Source organism: Ictidomys tridecemlineatus, chromosome 1 (assembly GCF_052094955.1).
Source record: "Ictidomys tridecemlineatus isolate mIctTri1 chromosome 1, mIctTri1.hap1, whole genome shotgun sequence".
In the NCBI taxonomy this organism is placed as follows: domain Eukaryota; kingdom Metazoa; phylum Chordata; class Mammalia; order Rodentia; family Sciuridae; genus Ictidomys; species Ictidomys tridecemlineatus.
The window spans coordinates 76404981-76424053 of record NC_135477.1 but is presented as its reverse complement, the minus strand read 5'-3'; the positions used below and the strand labels follow the sequence as shown (position 1 = coordinate 76424053).

At 39.6% G+C, this 19073-nt stretch overlaps 1 pseudogene; it reads right to left on the bottom strand.

Annotated features, from left to right (window-relative positions):
• Nucleotides 1-393: 393 nt before the first annotated feature.
• LOC144367008 (signal peptidase complex subunit 2 pseudogene) overlaps nt 394-19073 on the bottom strand; it is a 68715-nt pseudogene continuing 50035 nt past the window's right edge.

Below are 19073 nucleotides of genomic sequence, written 5' to 3'. Positions count from 1 at the left end.
CAAACCCACAACAATGGTGTGTGAAGGAAAGCTCTCATACACAAGAAGTTGTATCCTAGATTCTTCAGGGAAACAATTGTTGAAACATAAATTAACATAAAGTCAGCAACAGGTTATACAATTTTAAAAATTGAATTTTCAAATGCTGCATGGCACAAAGCTATACGACAGAAAGTACTACTAAGTACAAAAGAAAAACAATCTTGTATAGCTTTAGCAAGAATGCTTTTCCAAAGCATGTTAAAACAACACAATCTGCAGACCAAGGAAGCTATAGCTAGACGAAAGAACTAGAATGTCTCATATCTGTGCTAGAAAATTCTATTTTTCCAGAATAGATGACAATTTCAGGCCATAAAAGGGAAATTTTAAACATTTCTTATTTTATTCATTTTAAGTTCTGTTTCTTTCCCCACCCATACAGTAATTCAGCATGATCCAGAAGAAAGAGACTGCTTTTAGAATTGGCTGCTTTATTTTTCTTTCTGTGGCAAGACTGTCATGGAGCCTGGATATTTTAGGCTTGTATGCATTCATGAACAGTGTCCTGCTGTGGTCAAAAACCTTAGCAATGAACTTGGTGAATTCAGCTTCCTGCTGCTGCTTTGTTCTCCCACTGATGAAGGTCAGCTTCAGGGTATATCTGTCATCAAACCCTTTGAGACTGGAGCATAGTGGCCAAATATCATCAGGATCCATCCCAGTAGGAGCCTTCCTGTGAGCCACAAGAAAGGTACTCTTCTCCTTATATGAGGTATGAATGGTCAGAATCCCCATCATCGCAAAATAGGATATGACTGCATAGAGCCAAACTGGCTTAGACTCAGAAAAGGCGTGCATATAATCTCCAGTCAAAACCGCTATGGCAAAGAAACAGGAGATGGTACAGATGGTAAGGCCACTGTCAGTTACCCCCAAATTCTCCACATACTTGTACCTTTTTGTAGAATCATCCAAAGAGTTTTCACAGCTGATCTACCCATTTGTCAATTTTTTCAGGCTTATCATCAATCTTCCACTTATCCAACAAGCTGCTGTGGCTGCTGCCTGTTCTGCAGCTGGGGCCACCACCCCTTCTCCCACCCTGTGCAGCCACCACCCCCTCCTATCTTCTGCATCTCCCTCCCTGCCTCACCGCTTCCCAGCATCCCTGCTCCCTATTCACTAGGAGCATGGGGTTTTCTGCCAATTATCTTTGCTCACTTCTGCCCAGGAAATTTCCTCAATGTTCCCACCCCCTCATTTGCTCTCCTCATTCGCTCGCTTCCCTCATCTCTTTCTCAAGTGATGTTTGCAGGCTCTTTCTCTTCTGTTCTTTCTGAACACTGGGGTTTCTCTGTGTTCCACCGTTGGCCATCTTCTCTAGTCCCGCCCTAAACACATTATGAGGGGTCACAATCTGCACATCCGTATCCTGACGGCTCCTGATCCCACACGCTCAGCCCTGTCTTCCTGAATGCCTTACCCATATTTCCCATGGCCATTGCTACTCTGATATCTTCTTTGTTATGTCGGAATGGAGACCCTCTTTTTAAACCCCTGTATTAGCAAAGTTCTCCAGGGATAGAACCATAATAGGGGACAGACAGACAGATCAATAGAGAGATGGAAAATGAAAGTATATTTATTAAAGGAATTGGTTCACTTGGTTATGGAAGCTGGGGAATCTCACGGTACGTCACCTGAAAGCTGGAGAAACACGGAAGGTGGTAGCCTGGCTCCATGATGGGAAGCAGGTTGTAGAACTTCAGGTCAAGACTGATGGCCTAAGAACCAGGACAGTGGTGCATGTCTCTGGTCTAAAGGTCAGAGAATCTGTAGTTCTTGTGTCTAAGAAAGGGAAGGCTCCAAGAGACAGCAGGCAGTGTGCACTGTGGGCCTGCTGGCCAGGCAGCTGGGGCCTCTGGAGGGCATTGAAGCTCTGCACCAGGCAGAGTCTGGAGGCTTCCCTGGGCATTTCACTGTCTGATTAGATAATATCTCTATTACCTTATTACATTTTATGAGTAATAAAATGCTTTAAAGAAAAGTTTTTATAGATTTTTTGTTTTTAACTGCATGTCTTTTCCTGGTTTTTGGACAAGGGAGCCTTCCTTGGCCCCACAAATAATGTAGATAACCTTACTGTCTAGACTTGAGAGAGTAGTTTAAACTTAAAACAATTTTTTAAAAACCAGCAAAGAATTAGAAAGTGATATGAAAGGGTGGAGTGACTTTGCAAAGGCTGAATAGAATAAAGGAAAATAAGTAAAAGTTATACTGTGTGAGAAAGACAGGCTGTATCCATAAAATGGTTATTGATTAAATTTTAATAGTAGTGATAAAGAAAGAGACAGTTTTTAGAACTGCAGGATCAGCAAAGAGCCTATGAAATAATAGAAGATACTGAGTTTAAAAAACAGCCTAGTGTGTGACCTTGGATGTTGGAAAATAAATTTCTTAGTTGATTTCACCAAACTGAATGATACCTAAGGGATAGGAAGAATGAGTTGTTAATAGATTATTTCAAAAAGGAGAGAAACCTGGGGAAGGAAGAAGTAAGGGGAGATACACACACACACATACACACACACACATACACACACACACACACACACACACACACTGTACTCTGTATTGTATTTACTGTACCAATCTGTACTCTGGTTGATTAAAAAGGGAAAAAGAAAAAGAAACTAGTATTTACTGCATAGTCAATATTTGAATGTGTGTTTACTTAAGGCATTTAAATATATCTGTAAGGATTCAGATAGATAAAGATACAAAAAATATTTATAAACATAAAGAATATTTATGTATATATATCTAGAGAGATCTTTATAAAGATCTTTATATATATAATGCATATGCATTTGTCCATGTATATACATGAATATATGACTCAAGATTAAACAAATAAGATATATTTAAAATTATAAAATTGATAAATAAATGTGTGATCTATGCATAAGCTATATGAATCAATTTGAGAAATATATATAAATTTACCCATGTATAAATAATAAAATGGAACAAAAATTTATTATTTAATAAATTGCCCTATATGACCCACAGAAACTGGAGTTGAACTCAGGATTCTCTGGTTCAGAATTCTGCAATTTCTGGTAATCTAGCTCCTTTGAATCTTCCACAGGAACTTGATAGTTTGACTTCATTGTTTTATTTTTTTGTGTGTTCAGATAAAACTTTATTCTATCAATTAATACTGAGCTCATATATTTTTTAGAAGAGATGATTTCAATATTTTGGAAAGTTTCAGTAAACAGATGATTTTTAAAAATCACCTAATTTATCTCAAGTAACTGGAATATTGAAATACAATGCAATTTAGAATTTAAAACTGAGAACTCGAAAACAAAGATAATACTAGTCATACCTCCAGGCACAAGAAAAGGAGAGGAGCTGCATGAATGAACAGCCAAAGGAAGGGCTCAGGGGAAAAGATGAAGCAGAGACACACTGTGGCTGAGCCTGGGGGAGCTGGATGGTTAATGGGCTGGAAAGGCCCAGGCTCTCTGCTGAGACTTCCTAAGCACAGTCCCACTTCCTGCCCTCTCCACATGACTAAACTTGAAAAAGATTTCTGCCTTTCTTTTCTTTCTACTCTTCAGTTCCTCATAATTGGCCACACAAACCTGCTGAAACTGTCCTTGTCAATGGTTCCAGCAATTTTCATATTCCCAAATTCAATGGTTAAGTTTTTTGCCCTTGTCTTATTCTGTGGCATAGCAGTATTTGACAGAGCTGGCTACCTCCATGTTCCAGAAATGCTCTCCTTTCACAGCCTGTGTGATGCCACAGTTCACATTTTTCACCTGTTCTTGTCTGGAATCTTTCCTACTTAATCCTGTTTTCATAAAGGTTGCTATTCATTCCACCCATTTGCATGACCTTAACCAGTATTTGTATGTCAATTTTATAGCTGTAATTCCTTCATATTAATAATCATATTTTGTAGAATCACATTGGTTACGCAGTCACATGTACAATCAGAAAAATGAGAACTTATACCCCATCTATGGATGATATATCAAGTGCATAAATGCCATGTATAACTAATTAAAACAAATTTAAATTTTTTTTAAAAATCATATTTTCTAATTTGTTTGTTTATTCTTATTACTTATCTTTTTCTCCATGAAAATATCAGCTCCAACAAAAATTTGACTGTAAACTTGGTCACTCAGAGGTAAAATAAACAGGTTCAAGTTCTTAAAATTAGTAAGTGGCTGAGCTATAAATGGATCACAAATCTTCTTAATTCTAGGGTTTTTGCTGTATTTTACTCTGCCACTCATAAAACAAAAATTAGAGGGGATTTCTGTGTTTGACCATACAGAGTAGCTTAAAGTAGACCACTACTTCTGCCAAGAAAAATTTAAAAATCCAGATACAATGCAAAATAAACAGCTGTTGAATGCATTGAAGGGATGCCAACATAGCAAAGAATTAAGTGGGAAAAATCCCTGAGAGAAGGAAACCACATAAAATAAGCTCAACACTTGGTGGTTTTCCCCTTAAGGTATCTGCTGAAATCTTAAGCTGTACAAGTCAAGAGAGTATGAAGCAAAGCAGAAACAATTGGATAATAGAGAAAAAAATGAGCACTGATATTGGACTAAGGAAACAAAAAAATGTAGTTCAGTACTCACTAAAGATGAGGAGCTCTGGAAACACCTAGTCTCTATCTTGAGACAAATGGAAGGCTACCAAGGAAAGGTCGGAAAACAAATAGATTTGACAATGACTGCAACCCTGTCTCATGATAGACACTCTATGGTTGAACTAAATTATTGTATCCTCCTCTAGTTGCCTGTCTGTGGAAAGGGTGATTCATTATCTCTGGGAGAAAATGGCACCATTCAGAATATCTTTAGTGTTTTATATTAAATGTTTTTTATTTAACCAGATTGTCAGATATATCAAGAAATAAGACCAAGGAAAAAACAATTAATACATTGGAGTTAACACAGATTTTAACATACTTGTGATTAGCACATTCTAAATAAATAGATTATAAGTTGGGAAATGCCATTAGACAACTGAAAGTTGTACTTAAAATGTGTCAAAACAAGATAAAATTAAACACTTCATGGGATAAAAGCAGTTTTGACACAGTTGAAGAAAATATTAGTGAACTGGAAGATAGATCAACAGAAAAATGCTGGTAGAGAGATCCTAAATTTAATAGAAGAAAAAAATAGGCCCTAATCTCCATCATGTGGGATTAGGCTTAAACTTCCTTAAGAAGACTCTGTGGTGCAAGAATGAAAATAAAGAATCAATAAATGGGATGGACTCAAACTAAAAAGTTTCTTCTCAGCAAAAGAAAAAATCTGTGAGGTGATTAAAGAGCCTACATCTTGGAAGCACTATTTACCCCTCACACATAATCTCTAGGGTATATAAAGAACTAAAAAATCTAAGCACCCAAAAACCAAAAAACCCAATCAATAAATGGGCCAAGGACTTGAACAGACACCTCTCAAAAGATGATATACAATCAATCAACAAATATTTTTTTAAAAATGTTCATCATTACTAGCAATTAGAGAAATGCAAATCAAAACTACTCTAAGATTTCATCTCACTCCAGTCAGAATGGCAGCTATCAAGAATACAAACAACAATAAATGTTGGTGAGGATGTGGAGAAAAAGACACACTCATACACTTCTGGTGGGGCTGCAAATTGGTGCAGCCGATAGGAAAGTAGTATGAAGAGATTTCTTGGAAAATTGAGAATGGAATCACCATTTGACTCAACTATCCTTCTCCTCTGACTATACCTAAAGGACTTCAAAACAGCATACTACAGGGACAAAGCCACACCAATGTTTATAGGAGCCAACTCACAATAGCTAAACTGTGGAACCAAACTAGATGCCCTTCAAAAGATGAATAGATAAAAAAAATGTGGCATATATACACAATAGAATATTACTCAGCAATAAAAGAGAATAAAATTATGGCATTTGCAGGTAAATGGATGGAGTTAGACAAGATAATGCTAAGTGAAGTTAGCCAATCCCCCAAAACCAAATGCCAAATATTTTCTCTGATATAAGGAGGCTGATTCATATTGGAGTAGGGAGGGCAAGTGTGGGAGGAATAGATGAACTCTAAATAGGACAAAGGGGTGGGAGGGGAAGGGAAGAGGTATGGGGTTAGAAATGATGGTGGAATGCAATAGACACTTTTATCCAAAGTACATGTATAAAGACACGAATTGGTGTGAATATACTTTATATACAATTAGAGATATGAAAAATTGTGCTCTATGTTTAATAAGAACTGAAATGCATTCTGTTACCATATATAACTTTAAAAATAATTAAAAAGAGGAAAAATGCCTGTAGTACAAAGAAAAAACTAGATGTAAAACACAGAAAGACTCAAAATATACATGTGGACTCAATATAAAATTTGGACCAGTGGTGTGTTCACTGGCCCATACAAGCTGGTGAAAACCAACTGGTGATTTTTATGAATTTGGTGAGTTTCTTATTAAATTGTTGATATCTTGAAATCAGAATGGAGTATATGTAGCCAATGTAACTAATTGTAATCTTTTTTTTTTCTTTCAGAAAATCATCTGGAAATATTGCTTATTGGTAAAGCACTAGGCTAACATTCCAAGGTCCTAAGTTTGACCTCTAGCACTCCCCCCTACCAAAAATATAATGCCAAAAGCAGAAATAAAGTAAAATTATTTCATATGAAAACATTTAATAGAGGAAGGTATGGAAAGTAATGTAAGGGGTAGATGGATATATGGGCAAACACAAATGAAAATTGACTATATAAGACAACAAAATAAATAATGAAAACACAAAAAAGCAAGTAGAGTGCAAATGAAAAAAAAGTGATCTAAATTCTAGCATTGTTGGCAATTGAGAAAATTTTGTTATATATATGAGAATCATGTTAAAGGTGTATGTGTTTTAATTTGTAGAATAATCACTAAAAAATAATGAAAGAATGCATAGCAACAAAATTAATAGAAGGAAAAATAACCTGAGCATAAACTAAGTAGAATAAATAAAAAAAGAAATAGACAATTAACACAAACCCAAATGTATTAGTAATGATGATTAATGTTAATAGTTTCAATAGTACATTTAAAAGACAAAGATTCACCCTGGTGTCATGCCATACACCTGTAATGCCAGCTATTTGGAAGGCTGAGGAAGGAGGATCAGAAGTTTGAAGCCAGCCTGGGCAAGTTAGTGAGATCCTGTCTCAAAATAAAATCACAAAGGACTAAAGTTGTATGTCAGAGGCAGGGCACTTGCCTAGCATGTGCAAGGCTGACAGATGATAGGTTTAAAAAATCTGTGTGCTACAAAATTGAGATATATCATATAAAATAAAAAGAAAGTTTCAATCTTATTTTATGTATAGGAAGTCCATCAATGTTAGATTAGGTTGTAACTCTAAATCATTATAACTTCTAGAAGAAAATTAAATCAACTCTTCATAAAACTGGATTGAGAAGCATGTCCTAAAACAGTATACACTGGTGACCAAAAAAGTAAAAGTAAATGCTGAATTGATCTGTGAAATATGATTAAGAATTTATGACTAGAATATACCATTAGCCATGGGTATTTCTTTTTTGCTTGTTTGTTTGCTTGTTTTTGTGCTGGGGATTGAACCCAGAGTCTTGTGCATGTGAGGCAAGCACTCTACCAACTGAGCTATATCCCCAGCCCAAAGCCACAGTTTTAAGAACATTTTCACTATCTATTTATGTATCTGACAAAACTCTCATATCCAAAAATACATAAAGAACTCATATTTAAGTAAGAAAAGAGAATCTAAAATTTATAAAATTGTTTAAAGTCTTAAAAAGAAGAGCTTCACACACAACAATTAAATGGCCAATAGACATATAAAAATGCACTTAGCTTTATTAAAATAATAATATCACTTCTAGGTCTAGCAGAATTACATATGCATGCATATATATCTTAAGGATATTTATTGCAACATAATTTGCAATAGTATGAAACTATAAACAAAACTAAAAACTAAAAAAGTATAAACTAAACCATCAGTAGCAGAATAGATAAATAAAATGTGATAAAATCATACAAAGAAATACTAGGTAGCAATAAGAAAGACTGAAATATTGCTACATGCACCAATATGCTTGCATCTCAAAGACACAATGTTTGAGTGAAGGCAGCCAGACCCCAAACAATATGACCAGTATGATTTCATTTTACATAGTGGAGAAGACAGTAACTGGAACTCACCCCAGGACTTTTAGGGTCCTGGCAATGTTTTTTATTTTTCCCTTTATCTTGGTAGTGGTTAAATAAATGCATTCATTTTGTGAAAATTCCATGAGTTGAACATCTATGATTTATACATTTGTAATTGTGATATTCTTCAATGAAAATTATTTCTATAAGTGTAGAAAAATTAGAAAAAATATGGAGTCACAACATTTTTTCCAAAATCTGGAATCCCGGTGGTAAAAGGCAAAATAATTCCATACAGGTGCATGCATTCAGCATATGCATTTCTCCATTTATAGAAGCAAAGGCATAAATGATGAGCATCTCTGAAAACATGAGTTGAATTCTGCAAATGAGCATTTTTATCTTTTAAGTTTTAGCTCTGCTACATATTTCATATATGCCATGCCTTTGTCAGAGCAGGAAAAAACTCAGGCTTCATCAGGTAACCTTTTTCTTATCAACATCACAGAGAAGAACTGGTGCTCAAGTACTTACTTGTCTTTCTTCTCTTGAGATACACAGAAGGAGGATAGGCTTTCTCCCTTTAGAGGCTACACTACCATTAACACACACCAACACTATGACAAGTGTGCAAATGAAAATGCTTATCTCGAGACAATTTTCTGAAAGTCTAGCTAAAAACAATCTTTCTGGTAATGAGTATTGGAGCTGAAAAGGTGAGAGGAGAAAGTTGGATAGAGGATGCTTAACAGGTAAGGGAAATGCAGTTATATAGAAGGAATAAGCTTTAAGGTTCATAATACAGTAACTCTGATTGACAACTTTTAATTATGTAATTCAGAATAGCTAGTTGTTATGGTTTGGATATGAAGTATCCCCCCACCCAAAGACTCATGTGTTGAAGGCTTAGTCTCCAATGAGCAATGTCCAGAGGTCAAGTTTTTGGGAAGTCATTAGACCAATAGGTCTCATCCATAGCCTTATGAGTGGATTAATGCATATAGCTGAAGGAACTGCTGGGAGATGGTGGAGGCTGTGGGAGATGGAACCTGGCTGAGTCGGTCACTGGAGGGCATGCCCTGGAAAGGTATTTCTTGTCCCTGACCTCTTTATTTCTCTGCTTCCAGGCTGCCAGGAGAGAGTTTTCCTACATCATGCTTTTCCACCAAGATAGTCTGCCTCACCTTAGGTCCAAAGCAGAGGAGCCAGCCAAACATGGACTGAAACCTTTGAAACTGAGCCAAATAAATCTTTTCCTCTCTAAGTTGTTTTTCTCAGGTGTTTGTCACAGTGACAAACAGCTCACCAACACATGAATAAAAAGGAGTTTGAATGTCTCCAATATAAAGAAATGATACGTGTTTTGAGGTGACAGGAGTACCATTACCATAATGAGCTGATCATTGCACATTTCATACATGTATTAAAATATCACACCATACCACATTGTGTATGTGTTTGCAATTGCACATAATGTGCAATTGTTATATGTTAATTTTTTAAAAATTAAAAGAAAAAAAAAACTTTTCCACCATTTGTTCTCATGGCCAGGGCCTTTGAGACAATCAGGTTAAACTACATTTCAAAACTCATGTGGGTTTTTGGGAGTTGGAGACAGTGCTAGAAAAGAGGTCCTGCTGTCACTCAAGTGTTGGGTATTTGGCAGGACAGACCAAAGTTGAAGCTCTTGAGCTTCAAAAATGGTGAGGATGACCCTGGGGGGCAGGGTGGGCATCTTTCACTCAGCTGTTTCTCATGACATGTTGTAATAGTTCACGTGTTCAGGTCTGAAACCACCCGCCGTCCCGACTGTTTTGTACTGAGCAACTTCAGTTGGTCTGGTTAATGTGATATCCATGTCTGGCCTGATTTTGCTTGTGTGACTTCTATGTCATGTCTGAAACTTGCCATCAAAAAAGGTCCTGGTGTGACCCAGGTTGCTCTCAGATCTATTGTCAATGAAACTTTATCCTAATGTCTACTCCCCAGTTTGTATCTGGGTTGTTGAGAGCCACAGCCAAAGGGGCCCCAGCAAACTTCCAGCTGCCAGCAAGCTTCAGACTGCCCCAGCAACATCTAGCTGATTGGCTCCTCTGCGGTGATGTTCATTGGGCTGTTTCCCTGCCCTTCAGACTGCCAGCTGATGATTGGCTCACAGCTGCCCCAGCAACATCTAGCTGATTGGCTCACAGCTGCCCCAGCAACATCTAGCTGATTGGCTCCTCCACGGAGCTGCTCATTGGGTGACTTCTTTGGCTCTGCCCACGCAACCCAGCCAATCGGCCTCAAGAGGAGGAGGATTGTGGGAGGTTGAAAGGCTGGTGTGGGGGAGAGAGGCTTGTGGAAGCCGGTGGTGGCAGTTGGGCTCTGAGGGTTTTTCCCTGGAGCTGTTTTGTTTGGCGTTTGTAGTTCTAAAAATAAAGTTAGTTTCCTTTTGACAAGTGGCTCCTGATTTGTGCCAAGCCAGACTTCGGCATTTGGTGGCTCGCACGGGGAGCAACTGAGGGTAAGTAAACTGCTCGCCCCTGAGGGCAGGGCGAGAGGATGGGGAGCCATTCTAAGTCTCCTCTTTTGTTTTGCTTCGTTTTTGTTTTAACTTTCCTGTCCCTGGAGATGAGTAAGAGGGAAGAAAAACCACTCACATCTGAGGAAAAACTATTTGCGTTTGAGGAACAGATAGGGAGAAAGGACGGATACATATGTCAGGAGGATAGAAAGGCTGTTATAATGATTTTGTGTGGTTCCCTTTTTATTGGATTCTGTCTCGGTTTTATTTGCTGTTATCTTGCTGGGTTGTATTATAGTAGAAATACGGGATCAGCAATTAGTAAAAAACAAACCGAAAGAGTGTTAAGTAAATTGTTAAAGGAAGGAAGCTTCCCAGTAAAATCAAGAGCAGTCAGGGCATACGTTGATATAATACAAGAATATAGCCCATGGCTTTTTAAGGAGGAGTTGTTAGATATATCACAATGGAACCATCATGGTGAAGATTTAAAAAGAATAGAAAAGAACAGCCCAGGGACTCTGCCAGTTGGCACATTGACATTGTGGACGTACATATCTGATTTGCTTAGTCCAAAGCCTTCAGTTCAGACAGAGGTAGAGGAAGAAGAAGACATATTGATTCAAGTAGAAGAGGAAGTCTCTCAAGTTAGTCAGACAGAGGAAAAGATTCAAGTAAAAGCTCGAGCTAGTCAGAAAGAGGAAAAGATTCAAGTAAAAGAGAAGGTCTTTCGAGATAGTGAGACAGAGGAAGAAAGTTTAGAGCAGAAAAATCTATCAGGGGAAAAGTTAAAACAGGAGACTGCTAATAAGACCCTTTTATTAGAGAGCGTAAGTGTCCAACCAACAGCACCGCCTCTACAGGAGACTGCTACTAACAGCATTCTATCACCAGAGGGCGTAAGTGTTCAACCAACAGCGCCACCTCTACAGGAGACTGCTACTAACAGCACTCTATCACCAGAGGGCATAAGTGTCCAATCAACAGCACCACCTCCATATGCTAAGAGACTCCCAACCCCCGCAGTTGATAGTTTGGATCCTGAGACAGGATCTCAAGTATGCCCTGTATTTGAGGTAGGAGGGCAGCGAACTTACCAGGGTTTAAATTTCAAATCAGTGAAGGAGCTAAAAGAGGCTGTAGCAACCTATGGTCCTCAAGCACCCTTCACTGTAAGCTTGGTCGAATCCATTACCAACTTAAGCATGACGCCAGCAGATTGGGCTAGTTTGTGTAAAGCTGTGCTAAATGGAGGACAATACCTGTTATGGAAGGTTGCCAATGAGGAATTTTGCAAGGAGACGGCTAGTCGAAATGCAGCAGCTGGTTATCCTCAGAGAAATCTAGATATGTTGTTAGGAAAGGGACCTTATGAGGATCGGCAGCAACAACTTGCATATGATCCTGGTGTATATTTACAAATTGCTGTAGATGCAGTTAGGGCATGGAAGACTTTACAAGAACCTGGAGGTTTACAAGGTCAATTATCTAAGATAATACAAGGAGCTAATGAACCTTACGCTGAATTTGTAGATAGGCTTATTCAAACAGCTACCAGAGTTTTTGGGAATACAGAACAAGCAATGCCATTTATAAAACAACTGGCTTATGACCAAGCGAATCGTTGGTGTAGAGATATCATTAGACCATGGAAACATGAAGATTTAAACACATATATTAAATTATGTAGAGACATTAATGAACAAGGGCAAATTGTGGCAGCTGCAGTAAAACAAGCTTTAGATGCCAGAGACATTAATGAACAAGGGCAAATTGTGGCAGCTGCAGTAAAACAGGCTTTAGATGCCAGAGACATTAATGAACAAGGGCAAATTGTGGCAGCTGCAGTAAAACAGGTTTTAGATGCCAGAGACATTAATGAACAAGGGCAAATTGTGGCAGCTGCAGTAAAACAGGCTTTAGATGCCAGGCCAAGAACATGCTACAATTGTCAACAAACAGGACATTTTAAAAGGAATTGCCCCATAGGAGGAGGGTTTAACAAAACTAGGTATCAAACAAGTAGAATACCGGGTATTTGCCCACGATGCCGTAGAGGGAGACATTGGGCTAATGAATGCCGTTCTCAAACCACCATAGAGGGTACTCCATTATATTGGGCTAATGAATACCGTCCTCAAACCACCATAGAGGGTACTCCATTATCAAAAAACGAACAAGGACAAGGTGTTTATCCACAATATCGTGGACAAAGGCATCGGGCTCCGTTGCCAAAAAATGGACAGGGGGCCCCAATGCTCCGGGGCCCCAAACCACAAATATACGGAGCACTGGAGGAACCCAGCAACCCCAGCAACCCCATCAGGGTAGTGCCCAGCACATCAGATCCCTCATCAGACAAACCAGAGGGAGCGCAGGGTTGGACATCTGCGCCTCCACCAAATCAGTACTAACTCCAGAGATGGGAGTTCAAATCATTCCCACAGGGGTAAAAGGACCTCTTCCCAAAGGAACAGTAGGCTTATTATTGGGACGCAGCTCTTCTACTCTAAAAGGACTTTTGATAAGCCCTGGGGTAATTGATTCCAATTATGAAGGTGAAATAAAAATTATAGCCAGTTCTCCAAAGGGTATATCAGTAATTTCACCAGGAGATAGAATAGCACAGTTACTAATAATACCAAGCCTACATGATAAATTTTCCAGTCATGTTGTAGAAAGAGGTTCCAAGGGATTAGGCTCCACAGGTGTAGATTGGGCTATGCTTTCTTTAAATTTAGATTCTCGCCCCATGCTAAAACTAAATATTCAAGGACATGAATTTAATGGGCTACTGGATACAGGTGCAGATCTTAGCATCATCTCTCGTCAAGAATGGCCAAAACATTGGCCATTACAACAAGCCACTCAATCGCTTCGAGGCCTAGGAGTGGCGACTAATCCCGATAGAAGTGCAATGCTATTAGATTGGAAGGATCCTGAAGGATGTGAAGGAACTATACAGCCATATGTATTGGATCATCTTCCCGTAAATTTATGGGGACGAGATGTCTTAGATCAATTAGGTTTGACATTAACAAATAATATCAATCAAAATGCACCCACTATTATGGCTAGACAAGGTTTTAGGAAAGGAAAAAGATTAGAAAGACAAGAACAATGTATAGCAGCACCAATACAAATAGATCAAAGAACAGACAGACATGGGTTGGATTTTCACAAAGGGCCACTGAGACAATAAAAATTACATGGAAATCAGAAAGACCAGTATGGGTTCCTCAGTGGCCCTTGACTAAAGAAAAGACACAAGTAGCCCATGATCTGGTCAAACAACAATTAGCGGAAGGACATATACAACCTTCTGTATCTCCCCATAATACTCCCATTTTTGTCATCAAAAAGAAATCTGGTAAATGGAGATTACTGCAAGATTTAAGAGCCATTAACAATGAAATGGTCATTATGGGACCTGCTCAATCGGGGATTCCTCAATTGTCTGCTTTGCCAAAAACCTGGTATGTTTTAGTTATAGATATTAAAGATTGTTTTTTTTCAATTCCAATTCATCCTGAGGATAGTCCACGTTTTGCATTTACTATCCCTGCACTAAATCATGAAGGTCCTGATCAGAGATATGAATGGAAAGTACTCCCTCAAGGGATGGCTAACAGCCCAACTATGTGTCAAATTTATGTTAACAAAGTAATCCAGCCACTTAGAAATCAAAATCCTGAACTACAAATATTTCACTATATGGATGATGTGTTATTGGCACACAAAGCTAAAAACACATTGCTAGAATGTTATGCCACACTTACAAACTTATTAAAAAATTATAATCTAGAGATAGCAATAGATAAAGTACAATTAAATTTTCCAATTAATTATTTAGGAGTTCTATTATCCTCAACCATGGTCCGTCCACCAAAAATTCAAATACGAGTTGATCAACTCAAATCACTTAATGACTTTCAAAAGTTATTAGGAGACATAAATTGGATAAGGCCTTATCTAGGTATTCCAACAGGAGAATTGGGACCTTTATTTGATATCCTAAAAGGTCCATCAGATCCAAATTCACCCCGAATGTTAACGCCTGAAGCAAGAAAGGCATTAAAAATCATTGAAACATATATGGAAAATATGCATTTGGATAGAATTGATATAAGTTTGCCTTTATTATTTATTGTACTACCAACAAAAAATATTCCTACAGGAGTATTTTGGCAAGAAGGTCCATTATTATGGATACATTTATCTTATTCTCCTAACACTATTCTTACTAGGTATCCTGAGGCTGTAGGACAATTAATACTCAAAGGAATAAAAACAGCAAAGGCAGTGTTTGGAATTTCTCCCCATAAAATTATTACTCCATATACTATGAATCAAATTGATGAATTAGCTAATGAGTTAAATACTTGGGCAATAATAATGTGCAAATCTAATGTTTCATTTGATAACCACTTACCATCTAATCCTTTATTGTCTTTTTGGTCATTGCATCCTGTAATTTTTCCAAAAATGACAAGAAAAACACCTATCATGAATGCTCCAAATATATTCACTGATGGGTCAAATAATGGTACAGCAGCAATAGTTACACCTGATCAAACTTTTACATTTTTAGTACCCAAACAAAACAGCTCCAGGGAAAAACCCTCAGAGCCCAACTGCCACCACCGGCTTCCACAAGCCTCTCTCCCCCACACCAGCCTTTCAACCTCCCACAATCCTCCTCCTCTTGAGGCCGATTGGCTGGGTTGCGTGGGCAGAGCCAAAGAAGTCACCCAATGAGCAGCTCCGTGGAGGAGCCAATCAGCTAGATGTTGCTGGGGCAGCTGTGAGCCAATCAGCTAGATGTTGCTGGGGCAGCTGTGAGCCAATCATCAGCTGGCAGTCTGAAGGGCAGGGAAACAGCCCAATGAACATCACCGCAGAGGAGCCAATCAGCTAGATGTTGCTGGGGCAGTCTGAAGCTTGCTGGCAGCTGGAAGTTTGCTGGGGCCCCTTTGGCTGTGGCTCTCAACTAATCTACAGTTTCTGCAATAGCCATCACTGAACTGCTTACAGAACTTGCACTGAACTGCTTACAGAACTATGTGTCATTTGTATGCATTGTGAACTATCTGTTGGTGCAGCGACTTGTGGTAGTGTTGGGGTATTTTTGCTGATGATTTCATCGGTGGTACAATTTTCCCAAAAGGAGCCGTCAATTGACTTGGTATATCTTCCTCCCTTCTGCTTGTCATGATCATTCAGCTAAAATTTGAGGGTCAACAGAGGTGAGGCAAAGAACCTCACCCCCCCCCCCCCGCTGAGACCTCTCCACAGGTGTGGCTGTATACTGGACCGGTAGTCAATGACGGGTAAGATCCAATTACAATGGTACCAACCTAAGACAGGAGGCTGACGCCCTGAGGTCAGCTCATCCGAAGACGGGTAAGGACCATATGTATTGGACAACCTAAGGCAGGCACGGTCCCTAAGCCACATGCTTGTTGTTTAAACAGAGAGGGGGAGATGTTGAGAGCCACAGCCAAAGGGGCCCCAGCAAACTTCCAGCTGCCAGCAAGCTTCAGACTGCCCCAGCAACATCTAGCTGATTGGCTCCTCTGCGGTGATGTTCATTGGGCTGTTTCCCTGCCCTTCAGACTGCCAGCTGATGATTGGCTCACAGCTGCCCCAGCAACATCTAGCTGATTGGCTCACAGCTGCCCCAGCAACATCTAGCTGATTGGCTCCTCCACGGAGCTGCTCATTGGGTGACTTCTTTGGCTCTGCCCACGCAACCCAGCCAATCGGCCTCAAGAGGAGGAGGATTGTGGGAGGTTGAAAGGCTGGTGTGGGGGAGAGAGGCTTGTGGAAGCCGGTGGTGGCAGTTGGGCTCTGAGGGTTTTTCCCTGGAGCTGTTTTGTTTGGCGTTTGTAGTTCTAAAAATAAAGTTAGTTTCCTTTTGACAAGTGGCTCCTGATTTGTGCCAAGCCAGACTTCGGCACTGGGTTCTTAACTGAAACTCATTGTCCTTATCCCAACGGGTAGATTTGGGTGCTCTTTTAATCTGGCAAGTTTAAATAGTAGACTTTATGAAGGGGAAGAACTGGGGAGATCATCTATCTACCATATGCTGGGCGCTTTGTATAGGGATTGGCTATTTCAACATTTAGCATTTTCTGTATATCATACATGTTGTTAGCCCCAAATTACAAAGAAGGATAAACTTTACAGTGGACGAGTAGAATAGCTAGGAGATGCTAGCTGGGATTTGAGCCCAGACCTGGGTAAATCTAAAGCCAGTTTCTCTACTGTACTGCCTTGCTATGCCACTAAGAAGAAAATCTGCTGATAGTTGAGACCTTAGCTGAGGCTTCCTCTCCCTCCTTCCCATCGTATTTTCTGCATTCCTTAGAAAGACTGCTCTGTGAAGAGAATTAAACTATCATGAAGATCTCATCTTTGCCTGACAAAACCTGTGGTGCTGCTTGGAAGATTCATAATGTTGCTGAGGTTTGAGAGTGGCCTCTCCTACGGCCCACAGGTAATGCTTAGGTCTGGCGTTAATAAGTACCGGGATTTAAAACACATGGTGAATGAGGTCAAGGCTACACCATCATCCCAGCCAGAAACATTGCAAAATGTTCTTCCAACAATCATGCTGACTCTGAAAAGTTGACAGCAAAATAGCTCTGGGAGTCTGCTCTACTTGGGGTGGTCAGTACCATCACTTTCATGCTCTAAAAGCAAGCACAGCCTCGTTTCAGGACTTTCTCACCAGGACTAGGCAGAGAAGGATTGAGTCCCAGAGGAGGTTTGCCTGCCTCTATCCCAGATGATGACCCTGGGGAATCCACTCTGACAGTTGAGGGAATGCATCTCAGCCCAGATTCCTAACATCTGTCCAGCTGTGTGGTCACAAGGGCCTTGAGCTGCCAGTCACATGGGAACTTCAAAGCCTGCGTGACCCTCAGATAAACAAAGCAAGAGTTGATGTAAGAACAAAAATCAGGCAAATATTTGCCATAGGAACTGCTTCTGAACTTTGCCCTGTTGTGTAGGTCCTAGTTTGCCAGCACAACCTGACCTCAGCAACCTCGCTCTCTGCTCCGTATTTTGAGATAATTTGTATTATTGCAGAGGTTTTCTACAGGCTTAGTCTGAATCAACAAGTGATGTTTTGACCCTAAAGCATGCCATTTGGAGATCCTCTACAGGGAGTACAGCAGCTCCTGAGCAGATTGGTAATGGTTTTGTCTTTTTTGCTAAAACTTGAGCTCTTATATGTTATGAAGGTTGTAATAAACTAGAAAATGCCCCAAGGAATTTTTTGAATGATAAAGTGGCTCAAATGAATAAACTAATATAAAATACAACCTATCTTCATTAATTCTTGGTTCTTACACTGTAGTTCTTAATTAATTAATGTCCTTGATTAATCAATTAATTGATTAATGTCTACTAGAAAAAAACCTTGATCCTTAAAGGGTGTGAGTTTATTATGAAGATTATCATTAAGAAGAAGGAGGGCCGGGAATGTAGTTCAGTGGTAGAGCACTTACCTAGTATGTGTGAGACCCTGGGTTCCATCCCCAGCACTGAAAAACCAAACCAAACCAAACCACAACAACAACAAACTAAAAGCAAAACAAATCCCAGAAGAAGAAGATTGGGAAGATGAAGAAAGAAGGGTGAGGAGGAGAGAAGGACACGAAAAAGGAGTAGGAGATGAAGACAGGAGGAAGGAAGTGGAAGAGGAGAATGGGAAGAAGACAACAGAAAGGGGAGGAGCAAGAGGAGGAGAGTTAGAAGAGGAAGGTGGGGAAGAAGAGAACAATTATTTACTGAGTGCTCAATCATCAAAACAATCTTATGAGTTAACACTAGTATTTCACTTTTTCAGATGAGAAATTCTGTCCTAGAGAGGTTTGACAACTTCCCCAGGCCAGGCATGCAGGAGTGCTGGGTCCGGAGATGCAACAGCAGGATGCTGTGAGTCCAGAGCTGCACCCCTGCCCTGTGCTTTTCCTGGCATCTCCCTCTACACAGGATGGCACTGTAGGGGCAAGATCACCCTGAGAGGGAGAAATTAATAAAGGGGCACACAGATCCCCATAATTATAAGCTGGGTAAAAATGAAAAGTAGACCCACCAAGAGATGGAGGGGACCCACAGAGAAGTGGAAGGATGAGGAGATTGTGTTATTGCAGAGATAAGAAAGGATATTTCCCAAAGGCTGAGGGCAGGAGGGACATTTTACTAATCTAGGAACTAACAGCTATGAGGACCTCTCTCTCACATCCTTTCTCCTGAGTAAGGCCTACTGAGCTCTCAGTGACAAAGTTTGAATAGTTTCATTGAAATGGATCTGAAAAATACTATAAGAAATTGTTATGTGTGTTG